Source organism: Rhinatrema bivittatum, chromosome 16 (genome assembly GCF_901001135.1).
Source record: "Rhinatrema bivittatum chromosome 16, aRhiBiv1.1, whole genome shotgun sequence".
Lineage (NCBI taxonomy): Eukaryota > Metazoa > Chordata > Amphibia > Gymnophiona > Rhinatrematidae > Rhinatrema > Rhinatrema bivittatum.
In genome coordinates, this window is record NC_042630.1 from 56,305,636 (window position 1) to 56,314,744 (window position 9,109).

A 9,109-nucleotide genomic window follows, 5' to 3' on the forward strand; every position below is an offset into this window, starting at 1 on the left:
AGTTGCTGTCTTCGCTCCTGCTTGTTCCTGTCCCAGCGTGTTCCTGAGTCCTGCCCCAGCCTTGTTCCAGTTCCATCCCATCCTTGCCTGCTCCTGTTCCTGCGTCCCCTTGGCTTGTTCTTCGGTATCCTGCTTCGCTGCCCGTCCTGACTTCTGGCTTGTCTTTGGTCTCTGCTGTCTGCCGCCTGCCCTGACCCTTGGTTTGCCTCCAAGTCTTGCATCTCTGCTGCCTGCCTTGATTTGGATTTATCTTCAAGACCTTCATTCTCCGGAGACTGCAACCAAGTCCAAGCAGCTCGGGCCCTCACAGGCTCCTCCCAGGGGGATCGCTGGCTTCCAGTGGCGAGGTTCCTGTTGGTCTCCTGGCTCTGACTTCTTCTTTGGATTCTCTATTCCTGGGACCCTCTTCATACCTTCATCCCCAGAGCCCACGCCTAAGTCCAAGCGGCTCGGGTCTCCAAGGGCTTCTCCCGGGGGGATCTCGGGTCTCCAGTGGTGAAGATTCTCTCAGATTTCTGGTTCAAGTCCACCTCCTGGCTACGACTCCACTGTGGGTATTCCTTCAGAGCTGCATCACCATCTTCTAGCTGGCCCCAGGGTCCACAATCGTAACAATTCCATTTGATCTTCTCATTGAGTCCATTTGGATATACAGTATTTAATTTGAAAATCCATCAGGTTTCCTTCTGGTTGATCTTTATTCTGTAATTGCCTCCACACGGTGACGGGGGAATGTTTCTAAAATGGTCCAATGTAAATCTTGAAATTGATGTCCTGTCTCAATGCAAAGTGTAACCATTGGTGCTCCTTCATCTGTGGTGTTAATGTGACTTCTATGTTCAATTAAACAAGTTCTAATACTTCGCATTCTAATCCCAATGTATATTTTACTACATGGACACTATATGGCATATACAACATTATGGGCTGGATTTTTAAAAGGTTACGCGCACTGGGCCTATTTAAAAAAGGCCCGGTGACACGCATAAAGCCCTAAGACGCGTGTAAATCCCGGGGCTTGCAAAAAGGGGCAGTGCATGGGTGATCCGGGGGCATGGGTGGGGACAGAGTCAGAGGCTCTTGGCACAGCGGCCATTTGCCGCTGTGCCGGGGATCACTCGCCAGCAGTCGGCCAACATGCTCAAAAGCTAAGACAAAGGTCAGGGAGGGTTATAGTAGGTCTAGGGGGGTAAAGATTAGGGGAAGGGATGGGCTGGTCAGGCTAGGGGGAAGGGAACGGGGGAAGGCAGCATGGTTAGTTGTGCGCAAAGTGCACAATTGTGACCCCTTGCGCGCCAACCCCTGATTTTATAAATGCACGCGCCTTCGCGCGCATGTTATAAAATCGGGCATATATGTGTGCGTGCCGGGTAGTGCGCACACATGTATGTCGCGTGCTCTCCTTTTAAAATTTACCCCTATGTTTTTGACAATCGGTGTTAAAGCCTCTTTTTACTGTAGTGCCTGTGTTTCTTTCTTCCCAGCTTAGTCCAGAAATATTATTGTCACATAAATCAAAATTTTGATACACATTGTGACCTGTAATTGTAGCTCATGGAATTATCTGCATTGGCAATGCCGCTCTCACCAACCTTTGATATTTTGTCCTCTTGTTTTTGATAAAACAGAAAATTTTTAAAGACTGAATGGCAACTTAAAATATGCCAATGCTTTTTTACAATCTTTTTAATTTTCTCAGCCATATTGGAATATTTCAAAACATATACTATTTCTTCAAAATTTGATTTAGCTTTGTTTTGCAATAATTGTTCTCTATTCGAGAACCGTTCATATGAAAAGACCTTCATTTTTAAGGAGTCAACAATAGTAAGTCTCTATATTCACATTCTTCATGCTCAGTTTTAAAGCATTATTGCCTTGTGCTTTTAAATGATATACATCATATTGTTTCACAATATGAGGGTGTTTTGTTTTGTTTAGTTAAGTTAAAGACTGCAAGTATATGCTGCATATTTTAGAAACTGGTATCTATACAAGAGAAAGACCACAGTATCTTAGGTGACCCCTAAAGAAAGAAGACCTCTTCTGAAACTGTGCAGTGTTGGGTTGCCCATGGATCTCCAGAAATTAATGTACACCAGCTGATATGAGCAAAGGCGACTCCTAGACGCACATTACAAGCTCTCAGATAAGTGTGATTTCTCATAAGGGCTAAGTAATGTTTTTACATGCAATAAGAAACTTTACCTGAAAAATACACTTCTCACAGTTCAGAAAAAAAATAGACATGGAGTCTGTTTGTTAGTCCTGTGATAAATATGATGGTCATTTTCATAAGATAAATGTCATTATTATCATTTATTGCTTTATTTGGACCATTCTTATACTTCTTGGGTTAGATTTTCTTTAAATATATTAAAAAGCAACATTCCAAGAACAGATCCCTGGAGCACTCCACTATTCACCTTTTTCCATTGGGAAAATTTACCATTTACACTACTCTCTTTTTTAACCAGTTGGCAATCCACAATAGGACACTGCCACCTAGCACCATGACTTTCTAATTTCCTAAAATGTCTCTCATGAAGAACTTTGTCAAATGCTTCCTTGAAATCCAGATACACCCTATCAACCGGTTCTTCTTTATCCACATTTTTATTTATCCCTTCCAAAAAATGTAGCAAATTTGTGAGGCAAGACTTCATTTGGCTAAATCCATATTGGCTTTCTGCCATTAAACTATGATTATCTATATATTCAGCAAAGGTTTTCTTTATGATTGTTTTACCTTTTTACCTGGCACAGACATCACTCACTGGTCTGTAATTTCCTGGATCACCCATTGATCCCTTTTTAAAATTTGGCATTACATTGGCAACTTTCCAGTCTTCAGGTACCATAGATGATGTTACTGATAGTTTAGAAATTTCCAGTAGCAGGTCAGCGATTTAATTTCTCATTTCTTTCAGCACTCTAGGATGTATACCATCTGGTCCAAGTAATCTGCTACTCTTCCATCTATCAATTTATCCTAGTACATGTTCCCGGTTCACTGAGATTTGTTTCAGTTCCTCTGAATCATCACTTTTGAATATCATTTCTAGCATGGGTCTATCTCTTATATCTTCCTCAGTGAATGCTGAAGCAAAGAATTGATTTGGTCTCTCTGCCTTGACTTTGTCATCCCTAAGCACTTCTTTTACTCCTTGATCATCTAATAGGGGTGTGAATCGTGTGATCGATCGTCTTAACGATCGATTTTGGCTGGTGGCGAGAGGGAAATCTTATTGTCGTGTTTTTTTTTTTTTGTTTTTTTTTTAAATCGTTAAAAATTGTAAATCAGGGGAGGGCGGGAAAACCGGCACACCAAAAAAACCCTAAAACCCACCCCGAGCCTTTAAAACAAATCCCCCACCCTCCCGAACCCCCCCCAAAATGTTTTAAATTACCTGGGGTCCAGTGGGGGGGTCCCGGCATGATCTCCCTCTCTCTGGCCACACCTGCGTTAAGAGAAATGGTGCCGGTGGCCCTTTGCCCTTATCATGTGACAGGGCAAAGGTAGCGCCGGCGCCATTTTGAAGATTGGCAATACGGCCCGCGTGCAGGAGGTCGCTCCCGGACCCCCGCTGGACTTTTGGCAAGTCTTGTGGGGGTCAGGAGGCCCCCCCCCAAGCTGGCCAAAAGTCCCTGGGGGTCCAGCGGGGGTCCGGGGCGATCTCCTGGATGCATGACGTCGGGAACCAGGAACCAAAATGGCGCCGGCGCTACCTTTGCCCTGTGACATGATAAGGGCAAAGGGCCACCGGCGCCATTTCTCTCAACGCAGCCGTGGCCAGAGAGAGGGAGATCGCATCGGGACCCTCCCACTGGACCCCAGGTAATTTAAAACATTTTGGGGGGATTCGGGAGGGTGGGGGATTTTTTAAAGGTTCGGGGTGGGTTTTAGGGTTTTTTGGTGTGCCGGTTTTCCCGCGCCCTATTTAACGATACAATACAAATGCCCCTGACGATAAATTGGGGGCATTTGTATTGTATCGTGCACTCTAACGATTTTGGACGATTTTAAAATTATCTGACAATTTTAATCGTTCAAAAACAATTCACATCCCTATCATCTAATGGTCAAATTGAATGTAATGGTCAATTTGAATGTGCCTGACAAAGGTTTTATTATGAATTTTTGCTTCCATGGCAAGCTTCTTTTCAAATTCTTTCTTTTCTTTCCAGTGTGGCTCAGATCTTTAAATCATTATTAAGGTGCAGTTGCAGGAATACTTTGCTTATCCCTGGGATAAGCAACATGGAATCCATCTACCCTCTGGGATTCTGCCAGGTACTTGTGCCCTGGACTGGCCTCTGTTGGAAACAGGATACTGAGCTTGATGGACCTTTGGTCTGACCCAGCTTGGCAAATGCTATGTTCTTATGTTCTTATTCATCCACTAAAGAATAATAATTGTAGCTTAAGGATAATTCTGCCATCATTAATACATAATCTGATGGAATACACTGGGGTTTAGGATGTTTCTTCAAAATAAGCTCCAGAATTCCTAGCACTTCACGTTGTGAAATGTTTATGTACAAATAATTAATATCCAGCATCACCATTCTTATATCCAGTGTCTCTAATGTTAACATCTAGAGATTATTAAGCATATGCTTGGTATCTTTTCCATATGATTGAGTGTGAGGCACTTCAGCTTGCAGAAGGAGATCCACAAAAATAAATTAAAGATTCAAAAACAGAAACAAGTGATGCCACTATTGGTCTTCCTAGCGGATTCAACATATTTTTATGTTTAAGTTCAGAACTGTATAGAAGACTGGGATCTTAGGCAAAGCTTAATTTAATGGGGAATGAGCAGGAACACGGTTATGGCACTTCTTCTAAGGCTTAATCAGCAGAGCACCGGGGGAGTTGATCTCCAGTCCCTCCCCTCCAGGAAGAGAAAGGGAGAAAGTAAGCCTGGAGCATACAGAAAAGAAAACAGCCACTCTGCTCCCTAAACCAGTCACTACCAACGTTTCCCCCTCTCCCTACCTCTCCTCCTGTATAGCAATGAATAAAAGGGGATGGGATGATACTAAAACAGTTGCTGCAGAGCAAAGAATAGACATGAAAAGGTTTTGAATTAGCACAAGTGTGAGTAGTAGTGCTAATTGTGAAGGCTTCAGCCCTGATTTTGATGAGTGGCACTATTGCTCATTACTTTCAAACTAGTACTAATTAATCCCCTTTTTTGTGTCCATTACAGAGAAGTTCATCTGTTCTGCCATCTTAGATCCTATTTTCTGGGAGCTAAGATGGCAGAACAGAGCCGTCATTGCATCTTAATTCTAGCTCCCCTGAGGAAACGGAAGTGAGCCAGTAGTGGCCTGGATTATTTATGCCTCCCCAGCTCTTAGAGGAAGCAGAGAAGAGCAGAGAGTTGAAGCTGCTTACCCAGACATAAGGGTGGCCACATGGCTTAGGATTTTGTGTAATTTCCCAGCACAATTTAAATGGTTATGATGAGGAACAGCTATGGAACAAAAGAGATGTGGGGTGAATGTCAGACTTCCTGCTTCTCCTGCCATCATCCCAGGCTCTGCTGCCTCTGCTGCTCCTGATCACACTGGGGGGGGGGGGGGGGGCGGCAGCAGTGAATGAGTGAGTGAAGGGATCGGAGGGAGGGGAGGGGATAGGAGTGGGTGTGGTGGAGGGAGGCAGAAGGATGAGGCTTTGCTCCCTTCCATCCACCCCAAAGCAGGCAACAAAGCAGGTTATGTTTAATTCCAGGCCTCACTCTCCTATCCAAGGAAAGTGAGAACAGCAGGCAGTGCACACCAGTCTCCTCCCGCCCTCCATCCCAAAGCAGAGGTGGACCAGCTGACTCTGCCTTGAAGAGGAGGCCTGTACTTTACTGACTGAAGAGGGAGAGGAAGAAAGTTGCTGCAAAGGGTGAATTTCCAGGCAGAGGAGGGACTTGAGGATCACCAGGGATAGGAGATTCACGATCACTGGGGTGGGAGGGGTGCAAGGAGCACAGGAGCTGGGGACAGAGGATCAGGATCACCAGGACAGAGAGGAGGAGGGAGTTAGAGGAAAAGAGCCCATTCCCATTATCTCTGTCCACCTTTCTGCTCTTTACCTCAATGATCCTATATCCTTAATCCCCAGCAGTCCTTCTCCTACCAAGTGTGAATAATGTGTCAGATATGTGTGTGTGTGACAGAGAGTTCACATTCAGCCTTAGCTCCTCCTCTATACACAGGTCACTTCTGGTTCTGGCTCTCCACAGTTCTACTTCCTTTTGGTCATCAAATTAAGCCCTGATCATAGGAAAGTTTGGCATCAGATATCGGATCGCACGATGGCTTAGGAAACCTTCCTTCTCTGATTGTTTTCATTCTCTCAGATTTTGGAGAATGAATCATGGGGTGAGGTCTTCAACTACTTTTTTATACAAAAGTTGATTATTAAGCTATTGCTTAATTTCACTAATATACTGATCACATCCTCTGGCAAAATGTTCCAGAGTTTAGTTAGGTGTTGAGTAAAAAAATATATATTTTCTCCTTTTGTCTTAAATGTATTACTTAATAAGTTCATGTCATCAACCCTAGTTTCTGTACTTTTTGTAAAAATAGACATCCAATTTGCATTTACCCATTCCACTCTACTCATTATTTTATAGACCTCTATCATATTTCCCTTCAACAGTCTGTTCTCCAAGCTGAAAAGCCCTAACCTCTTTTACTTTTCCTTACAGGGGAATCGTTCAATTCCCTTTATCATTTTGGTCACCCTTCTCTGTACCATTTATAATTCTGATTTTTTGAGTTGTAGTGACGAGATTTGCACAAATATCTCAAGGTATATTTGCACTTTCAAACAGGCTGATACAGTACAGTGTGGTCCGATGGAGCGCACTGTTAATCTGCCCTTGGACGCGCGTTTTCCCTTACCCCTTATTCAGTAAGGGGCGGAAAAACGTGCGTCCAACCTGCGGCACCTAATAGCGCCCTCAACATGCAAATGCATGTTGATGGCCCTTTTAGGTATGCCCACGCAATACAGAAAGCTGCACATTTTACTTTAAGAAATTAGCACCTACCCAAAGGTAGGTGCTAGTTTCTGCCAGCACCGGGAAAGTGCATAGAAAAGCAGTAAACACTGCTTTTCTGTGCACCCTCTGACTTAATATTATGGCGATATTAAGTCAGAGGTTCAGAAGAGTAAAAAAAGTAGAAAAAAAAAGAAAAAAAAATTTAAATGGGCCGGCGGGTGTCGGGCCGAAAACCGGACGCTCAATTTTGCCGGCATCCAGTTTCCGAGCCCATGGCTATCAGCAGGCTCGAGAACCGACGCTGGCAATATTGAGCGTTGGCTGTCAACCCGCTTACAGCCACCGCTCCTTTTGCCTGTTTCTAACCGCACCACCTAATTTAAATACAGAATCGCGCGGACTGAATCGGCCCAAAAGATTGGAAAGTCCTATCCTACAGTGAGATACATTTTTCTTGAGCTGTGATGTTTTGTCTGAATGTTCCCCTGAAAAAGCCAAGGAGGTTTGTGAAACAGGGATCCTTTATTAGGGTGGGGTGTTGTACAGGAATTTCTATTTAAATGATAAAGCACACACACATAAGGAATGTATGTTACAAAGATTTTATGTATTCATATGATAAGTAAAAGAGTATTTTTAAAGTTAATTCTGAACACACATTGTTATAGTGGGTGTTTTTTAATGACAGTTATGATTTCATCTAGCTGGCATCTACTTGCAGTGGAACAATTTTTTTACTATGCATTGACTTTTTCACTCACTTTTTTTGAGATTCAAAATCAAATATAATAGAAGAGTGAAGTAAATTCAACATCACACAATTGTTTTTTATTATCATTTTATTCAGTGTTTCTCTCTCCGTTTTTATGTTCATTTAGCCTATGACATCTTGAATACCTCAAAAGTACTGTGAGCAGAACTGGCATTTCCCTCTGGCAAAATTCTGTTAGAAATTGTTATTCTTTGAATGTTTCCTTACTAAGTGTTCTCTTGTGTTCGTTTCAGGCTTTAGCAAAAGAACGTAGCACTTAGGAATAAAAAATACAGCCCAGAAGACCAGCACTGGAGGCCAGGATAGCAAATATCTCCACAGCCACCATGTATTTGCCTTTGGTGCTCAGGTACGCTGGGATGAAGGAGACCCAAACACTGCAGAACACCAGCATGCTGAAGGTGATAAACTGGGCCTCATTGAATGTGTCAGGTAACTTCCTTACTAGGAAAGCAACAACAAAACTTAACAATGCCAGAAATCCCATGTATCCAACCATAATATAGAAAGCAGTTACAGATCCCTCATTACACTGTAATATCATTTTCCCTGTTTCAGATTTTGTGTCCAACTCTGGGAATGGAGGAGACATGAGGAGCCACACAGTGCATATCAGGACTTCACCCACTGAACACAGAAGAACAAGATAGAGGGATATTCTGGTCTTTAACCATTTCTTAAACCTGCTGCCAGGTCTCGTAGCATTGAAGACCATAGCAACTGTGAGGGTTTTAGCCAATATAGAAGAAATAGAAACAGCAAATATAATCCCAAATGCAGGTTGTCGTAGCAGACAGGTCACCTTTAGAGGTTGTCCAATGAATAAAAAGGAGCAGAGGAAGGACATCATAAGGGAGGTGAGCAGGATGAAGCTGAGATCACGATTATTTGCTTTCACTAGGGCAGTATCTTTATGTTTCTTAAAAATTCCCATCACTCCAGCAGTTACCATAGAAAAGAAAATAGCAACAGAAGCTAAAGCCAGACCCAAAGGCTCCTCATAGGAAAGGAAGTCAATGGCTCTTGGGATGCATCGATCTCTCTCCGGATTTGACCACTGATCTTCTGAGCAGGGCTCACAGTTTTCCATATCTATCAAGGAATCAAGAAAACAAACATTTTAAGCAATTTGGCTGATAGGTTACAATAATTTGTTTCTTTTCACACTGGATATGACTGTTACTTTTTCTATTGTAACATATATAATGTAGAAATAGCACCACCATCACTTTTATCCATAAAATTTCTTTTGGTTCAAATTTCAGTTCTGTTTCTTCATTACCTACAGTATTATTTGTTTGATCATTCTTTTTTTTTTTTTTTCAAT

General features: G+C 42.7%; 1 pseudogene; it reads right to left on the reverse strand.

Annotated features, from left to right (window-relative positions):
- Positions 1 to 7,956: 7,956 nt before the first annotated feature.
- On the reverse strand, positions 7,957 to 8,884 carry LOC115077704 (annotated as a pseudogene).
- Between the last annotated feature and the right edge of the window lie 225 nt (positions 8,885 to 9,109).